Here is a 6949-nt window from a genome sequence, read left to right on the forward strand (position 1 = left end):
CCCAATAATTCTGTGGAGGGAAGTGCATCCCCTGAGGCATCTCAGGGATTTCATGGTGAGGAATCTCCTCATGCTCATGTTGAGGTCCATGATCTCTTGTTTGCTCCATCCTTTTCTTAGTGATGGGCTTATCCTCTTCAATGAGGATGTCTCCCTCTATGTCAATTCCAGCTGAATTGCAGAGGTGGCAAATGAGGTGAGGAAAGGCTAACCTTGCCAAATTAGAGGACTTGTCAACCACCTTGTAGAGTTCATGAGGTATGATCTCATGAACTTCTACCTCCTCCCCAATCATGATACTATGGATCATGATGGCCCGGTCTACAGTAACTTCAGACCGATTACTAGTAGGAATGATTGAGCGTTGAATGAACTCCAACCATCCTCTAGCTACTGGTTTGAGGTCAAGCCTTCTTAGTTGAACCGGCTTGCCTTTTGAGTCAATTTTCCATTGAGCTTCCACACATATGTCCATGAGGACTTGGTCCAACCTTTGATCAAAGTTGACTCTTCTAGTGTATGGGCGTGCATTTTCTTCCATTATTGGTAAGTTAAATGCCAACCTTACATTTTCTGGACTGAAAGCTAAGTAATTCCCCCGAACCATGGTGACCCAATTCTTTGGATTCGGGTTCACACTTTGATCATGGTTCCTAGTGATCCATGCATTTGCATAGAACTCTTGAACCATTAAGATCCCGACTTGTTGAATGAGGTTGGTGAGAACTTCCCAACCTCTTCTTTGAATCTTAAGTCGGATCTCCGGATACTCATTCCTTTTGAGTTTGAAAGGAACCTCAGGGATAACTTTCTTCTTTGCCACAACTTCATAGAAGTGGTCTTGATGGACCTTAGAGATGAATCTCTCCATCTCCCATGACTCAAAGGTAGAAGCAATTGCCTTCCCTTTCCTCTTTCTAGAGGTTTCTCTGGCCTTAGGTGCCATGAATAGTTATGAAAAAACAAAAAGCTATGCTTTTACCACACCAAACTTAAAATGGTTGCTCGTCCCCGAGCAAAAGAAGAACGAAAGAAGTAGAAGAAGAAGAAAAATGGGGGAGAGAGAGAGAGATGGTTTCGGCCAAGGGGAAGAAGAGAGGGTTTTGTTGTGTGAAAATGAAAAGGGAATGAGGGGTTTATACAGGAGTGGGGAGGGGTTCAGGGTTCGGCCATTTAGGGTTGGGTTTGGGATGGAAATTATTTTGAATTTAAAGGTAGGTGGGGTTTTTGGAGAAGAGAGGATTGATGTGATTGGTGAAGAGGTGATGGGAAAGAGTGATTGAGTTGATTGGTGAAGGGTATTTTGGGAAGAGAGTTATGGAAAGGTGTGAAGAGGAGAAAAGAAGTAGGTGGGGATCCTGTGGGGTCCACAGATCCTGAGGTGTTTGAGGATTTCCCATCCCTTCACCTTTTAGGCGTGTAAATGGCCCTATATATGCAATCCTGGCATTTAACGCCAGACTGCAGCATGTTTCTGGCATTAAACGCCACTTCTTTGCTTGTTTTGGGCGTTCAACGCCAGTCTATAGCATGTTTCTGGCGTTGAACGCCAGTATAGTGCATGTTTCTGGCGTTAAACGCCAGTATGATGCTTGTTTCTGGCGTTTAATGCCAGCTTTCCTCTGGGTGCAATCCTGGCATTTATACACCAGACTGCTGCTTGTTTCTAGCGTTTAACGCCAGTTTCATGCTCTATTCTGGCGTTAAACGCCAGCCAGATACTCCTTACTGGCGTTTAAACGCCAGTAAGCCCTTCCTCCAGGGTGTTTTGTTTTCAGTGCTGTTTTTCATTCTGTTTTCGATTTTTCAGTAGTTTCTCTGACTCCACATGATCATCAACCTAATAAAACATGAAATAACAAAGAGAAAATAAAATAAAAATGATTAAATAACATTGGGTTGCCTCCCAACAAGCGCTTCTTTAATGTCAATAGCTTGACAGTGAGCTCTCATGGAGCCTCACAGATAATCAGAGCAAGGTTGGAACCTCCCAACACCAAACTTAGAGTTTGGTTGTGGGGGTTCAACACCAAACTTAGAGTTTGGTTGTGGCCTCCCAACACCAAACTTAGAGTTTGACTGTGAGGGCTTTGGTTGACTCTGCAGTGAGAGATGCTTTTCATGCTTCCTCTCCATGGTTACAGAAGGAAATCCTTGAGTTTTAAACACAAGGTTGTCCTCATTCAGTTGAAGGACCAACTCTCCTCTGTCCACATCAATCACAGCTGTTGCTGTGGCTAGGAAGGGTCTTCCAAGGATGATGGATTCATCCTCATCCTTCCTAGTGTCTAGGATTATGAAATCAGCAGGGATGTAAAGGCCTTCAACCTTTACTAACACGTCCTCTACTTGTCCATAAGCCTGTTTTCTTGAGTTGTCTACCATCTCTACTGAGATTCTGGCAGCTTGCACCTCAAAGATTCCCAATTTCTCCATTACAGAGAGTGGCATGAGGTTTATCCCTGACCCAAGGTCACATAGAGCTTTCTCAAAGGCCATGGTGCCTATGGTACAAGGTATTAAGAACTTTCCAGGATCCTGTTTCTTCTGAGGCAATGTCAGTTTATCCAGATCACTCAGTTTATTGATGAGCAAGGGAGGTTCATCTTCCCAAGTCTCACTACCAAATAATTTGGCATTCAGCTTCATGATTGCACCAAGGTACTTGGCAACTTGCTCTTCAATGACATCTTCATTCTCTTCAGAAGAAGAATACTCATCAGAGCTCATGAATGGCATAAGGAGGTTCAATGGAATCTCTATGGTCTCTAGATGAGTCTCAGATTCCTTTGGTTCCTCAGAGGGAAACTCCTTATTGATCACTAGACGTCCCAAGAGGTCTTCCTCACTGGGATTCATGTCCTCTCCCTCCCTTGTAGGTTCAGCCATGGTGATTAAATCAATGGCCTTGCACTCTCTCTTTGGATTTTCTTCTGTATTGCTTGGGAGAGTACTAGGAGGGGTTTCAGTGACCCTTTTACTCAGCTGGCCCACTTGTGCCTCCAGATTTCTAATGGAGGACCTTGTTTCATTCATAAAACTTAAAGTGGCCTTAGATAGATCAGAGACTATATTTGCTAAGTTAGATGGATTCTGCTCAGAGTTTTCTGTCTGTTGCTGAGTGGATGATGGAAAAGGTTTGCTATTGCTAAACCTGTTTCTTCCACCATTATTAAAGCCTTGTTGAGGCTTTTGTTGATCCTTCCATGAGGGATTATAGGTGTTTCCATAGGGTTTACCCATGTAATTCACCTCCGCTATTGCAGGGTTCTCAGGATCATAAGCTTCTTCTTCAGAAGATGCCTCTTTAGTATAGTTGGATGATTCCTTCAATCCATTCAGACTCTGAGAGATCATATTGACTTGCTGAGTCAATATTTTATTCTGAGCCAATATGGCATTCAGAGTAACAATTTCAAGAACTCCCTTCCTTTGAGGCGTCCCATTACTTACAGGATTCCTCTCAGAACTGTACATGAACTGGTTATTTGCAACCATGTCAAGAGTTCTTGAGCTTCTGCAAGCGTTTTCTTTAGGTGAATGGATCCACCTGCAGAATGGTCCAATGACATCTTAGATAGTTCAGACAGACCATCATAGAAGATATCCAGGATGGCCCATTCTGAAAGCATGTCAGAAAGACACCTTTTGGTCAGTTCCTTGTATCTCTCCCAAGCTTCATAGAGGGATTCACCTTCCTTTTGTCTGAAGGTTTGAACATCCACTCTAAGCTTGCTAAGCTTTTGAGGAGGAAAGAACTTGGCTAAGAAAGCCGTGACCAGCTTATCCCAAGAGTTCAGGCTGTCTTTAGGTTGAGAGTCCAACCATACTCTAGCTCTGTCTCTTACAGCAAATGGGAAAAGCATAAGCCTGTAGACCTCGGGATCAACCCCATTGATCTTAACAGTATCACAGATCTACAAGAATTCAGTTAAGAACTGAAAATGATCTTCGGATGGAAGTCCATGAAACTTACAGTTCTGTTGCATCAGAGAAACTAATTGAGGTTTCAGGTCAAAGTTGTTTGCTCTAATGGCAGGGATTGAGATGCTTCTTCCATGTAAATTGGAATTTGGTGCGGTAAAGTCACCAAGCATCTTCCTTGCATTGTTATTATTTTTGGCCATGTTGTCATCTTTTTCGAAAATTTCTGTCTGATTTTCTCCAAAGAGTTGTGCTTTAGCTTCCCTTAGCTTCCTCTTCAGAGTCCTTTTAGGTTCAGGATCAGCTTCAACAAGAATGTTCTTATCCTTGTTCCTGCTCATATGAAAAAGAAGAGAACACAAAAAAAAATATGGAATCCTCTATGTCATAGTATAGAGATTCCTTTATGTGAGTATAATAAGAGAAGAATGTAAGAAGGAGAAGAGAAAAACTCGAACAAAGAGAGGAAGATAGTGTTCGAATTTTGGGTGGAAGAGAAGTGTTAGTAGATGAATAAATAATTAGAAGCAGATGAGAGAGAGGAAATTTCGAAAATTAAATAAATTAAAATTAAAATATTTTTGTTTTTAATTTGAAATTAAAATAAAATTCGAAAATTAGAAAAGAAATAAAATTAAAATTAAAAATTAAAATAATTAATTAATTAAAAATAAATTTTGAAAAAGAGGGAAGGAATTTTCGAAAATTAAAGGTAGAGAGTTAGTTAGGCAGTTTTGAAAAAGATAAGAATCAAACAAAAAGTTAAGTGGTTAATTGGAAAAGATTTGAAAATCAACTTTTGAAAAAGATAAGAAGTAAAAAAAAAGATTTTGAAATCAAATTTTGAAAAAGATGTGATTGAAACAAAAAGATAGGATTGATTGAAAAAGATTTAAAAAGGAAATTAAAAAGATTTGATTTTTGAAAATTAAAGTTGATTACTTGACTAACAAGAAACTAAAAGATAGGATTTTAAAATTTAAAGAATGAACCTTTCTTAATAGGTAAGTAACAACTTGAAATTTTTAAATCAAAATATTAAAAGTTAGTATTAATTTCGAAAATATGAGATAAAAATAAGAAAAAGATTTTGAAAATTAATTTGAAATTTTCGAAAATTATGAAAAAAGTGAAAAAGATTTGATTTTTGAAAAAAGATTTTTGAAAAAGATAAGATTTTCAAATTGAAAATTTGACTTGACTCATATGAAACAATTTGATTTTTAAAAAGTTTTGAAAAAGTCAATCAAAATTTTCGAAATTTATGAGTGAAATAAGGGAAAGATATTTTTTTGATTTTTGAATCTTTAATGATGAAAGAGAAAAACAATAAAAAAGACTCAATGCATGAAAATTTTGGATCAAAACATGTGATGCATGCAAGAACACTATGAATGTCAAGATGAACACCAAGAACACTTTGAATGTCAAGATGAACACTAAGAACTTATTTTTGAAAAATTTTCAAGAAAAGAAAACATGCAAGACACCAAACTAAAAAAATTTTATTCTTTAGACATTAATGATTCAAGAATGCATATGAAAAACAAGAAAAGACACAAAACAAGGAAATAGGAAGATCAAACAAGAAGACTGGCCAAGAACGACTTGAAGATCATAAAGAATGCAATGCATGAAATTTTCGAAAATAATTTTTAGAAAATTAAAAAGATACAATTGACACCAAACTTAAAAGTTGACTCTAGACTCAAGCAAGAAACATAAAAATAATTTTTGATTTTATGATTTTGTAAATTTTTTTTTTTGTATTTTTCGTAAATTAAAAGAATAAAAACAAAGACTTAAAATTAAAATAAAATTACCTAATCTGAGCAACAAGATGAACCGTCAGTTGTCCAAACTCGAACAATCCCCGGCAACGGCGCCAAAAACTTGGTGTGCGAAATCGTGATCATTCCTTCCTTGGTAATGGCGCTAAAAATGCAACACGCACGTTCATGTTCTTAATTCTGTTTCACAATTTCGTACAACTAACCAGCAAGTGCACTGGGTCGTCCAAGTAATAAACCTTACGTGAGTAAGGGTCGATCCCACGGAGATTGTCGGCTTGAAGCAAGCTATGGTTACCTTGTAAATCTCAGTTAGGCAGATTAAACTGATTTTATGAATTGATAAGTAAAAGATAAATAAAATATAAAATAGGATAGTGGTACTTATGTAATTCCTGCTGTCTTCATCCAATCTTTCTTACTCCTTTCCATGGCAAGTTGTATGTTGGGCATCACCATTGTCAATGGCTACTTCCCGTCCTCTCAGTGAAAATGGTCCAAGATGCTCTGTCACGGCACGGCTATTCATCTGTCGGTTCTCGATCATACTGGAATAGGATCCATTGATCCTTTTGCGTCTGTCACTACGCCCAGCACTCATGAGTTTTAAGCTCGTCACAGCCATCCCTTCCCAGATCCTACTCAGAATACCACAGACAAGGTTTAGACTTTTCGGATCTCAGGAATGGCCATCCATGGGTTCTAACTTATACCACGAAGACTCTAATATCTCAGACTCGGTCCCCTGTATTAGATATCCAAGAGATATCCATTCAATCTAAGGTAGAATGGAAGTGGTTGTCAGGCACGCGTTCATAAGTTGAGAATGATGATGACTGTCACGATCATCACATCCATCATATTGAAGTGCGAATGAATATCTTAGAAGTGGAATAAGTTGAATTGAATAGAAAAACAGTAGTACTTTGTATTAATTCATGAGGAACAGCAGAGCTCCACACCTTAATCTATGGAGTGTAGAAACTCTACCGTAGAAAATACATAAGAACAAGGTTCAGGCATGGCCGAGAGGCCAGCCCCCATGAAAGTCTAAGATAGCATAAAACTAATCAAAGATCCCCTATAAAGATAGTAAAAAGTCCTATTTATACTAAACTAGTTACTAGGGTTTACAGAAATGAGTAAATGATGCAGAAATCCACTTCTGGGGCCCACTTGGTGTGTGCTTGGGCTGAGCATTGAGATTTACACGTGTAGAGGTCTTTCTTGGAGTT

The 6949-nt window shown here is 38.4% G+C and overlaps 1 non-coding gene across 1 annotated transcript; it reads left to right on the forward strand.

The window, feature by feature from the left end:
* Positions 1 to 3626: 3626 nt before the first annotated feature.
* LOC112739041 (small nucleolar RNA R71) lies at positions 3627 to 3734 on the forward strand. The gene has a single exon (XR_003169982.1). It is a non-coding gene; the product is annotated as a small nucleolar RNA R71 (small nucleolar RNA).
* Positions 3735 to 6949: the final 3215 nt, after the last annotated feature.

This window comes from Arachis hypogaea, chromosome 13 (genome assembly GCF_003086295.3).
Source record: "Arachis hypogaea cultivar Tifrunner chromosome 13, arahy.Tifrunner.gnm2.J5K5, whole genome shotgun sequence".
In the NCBI taxonomy this organism is placed as follows: Eukaryota; Viridiplantae; Streptophyta; class Magnoliopsida; order Fabales; family Fabaceae; genus Arachis; species Arachis hypogaea.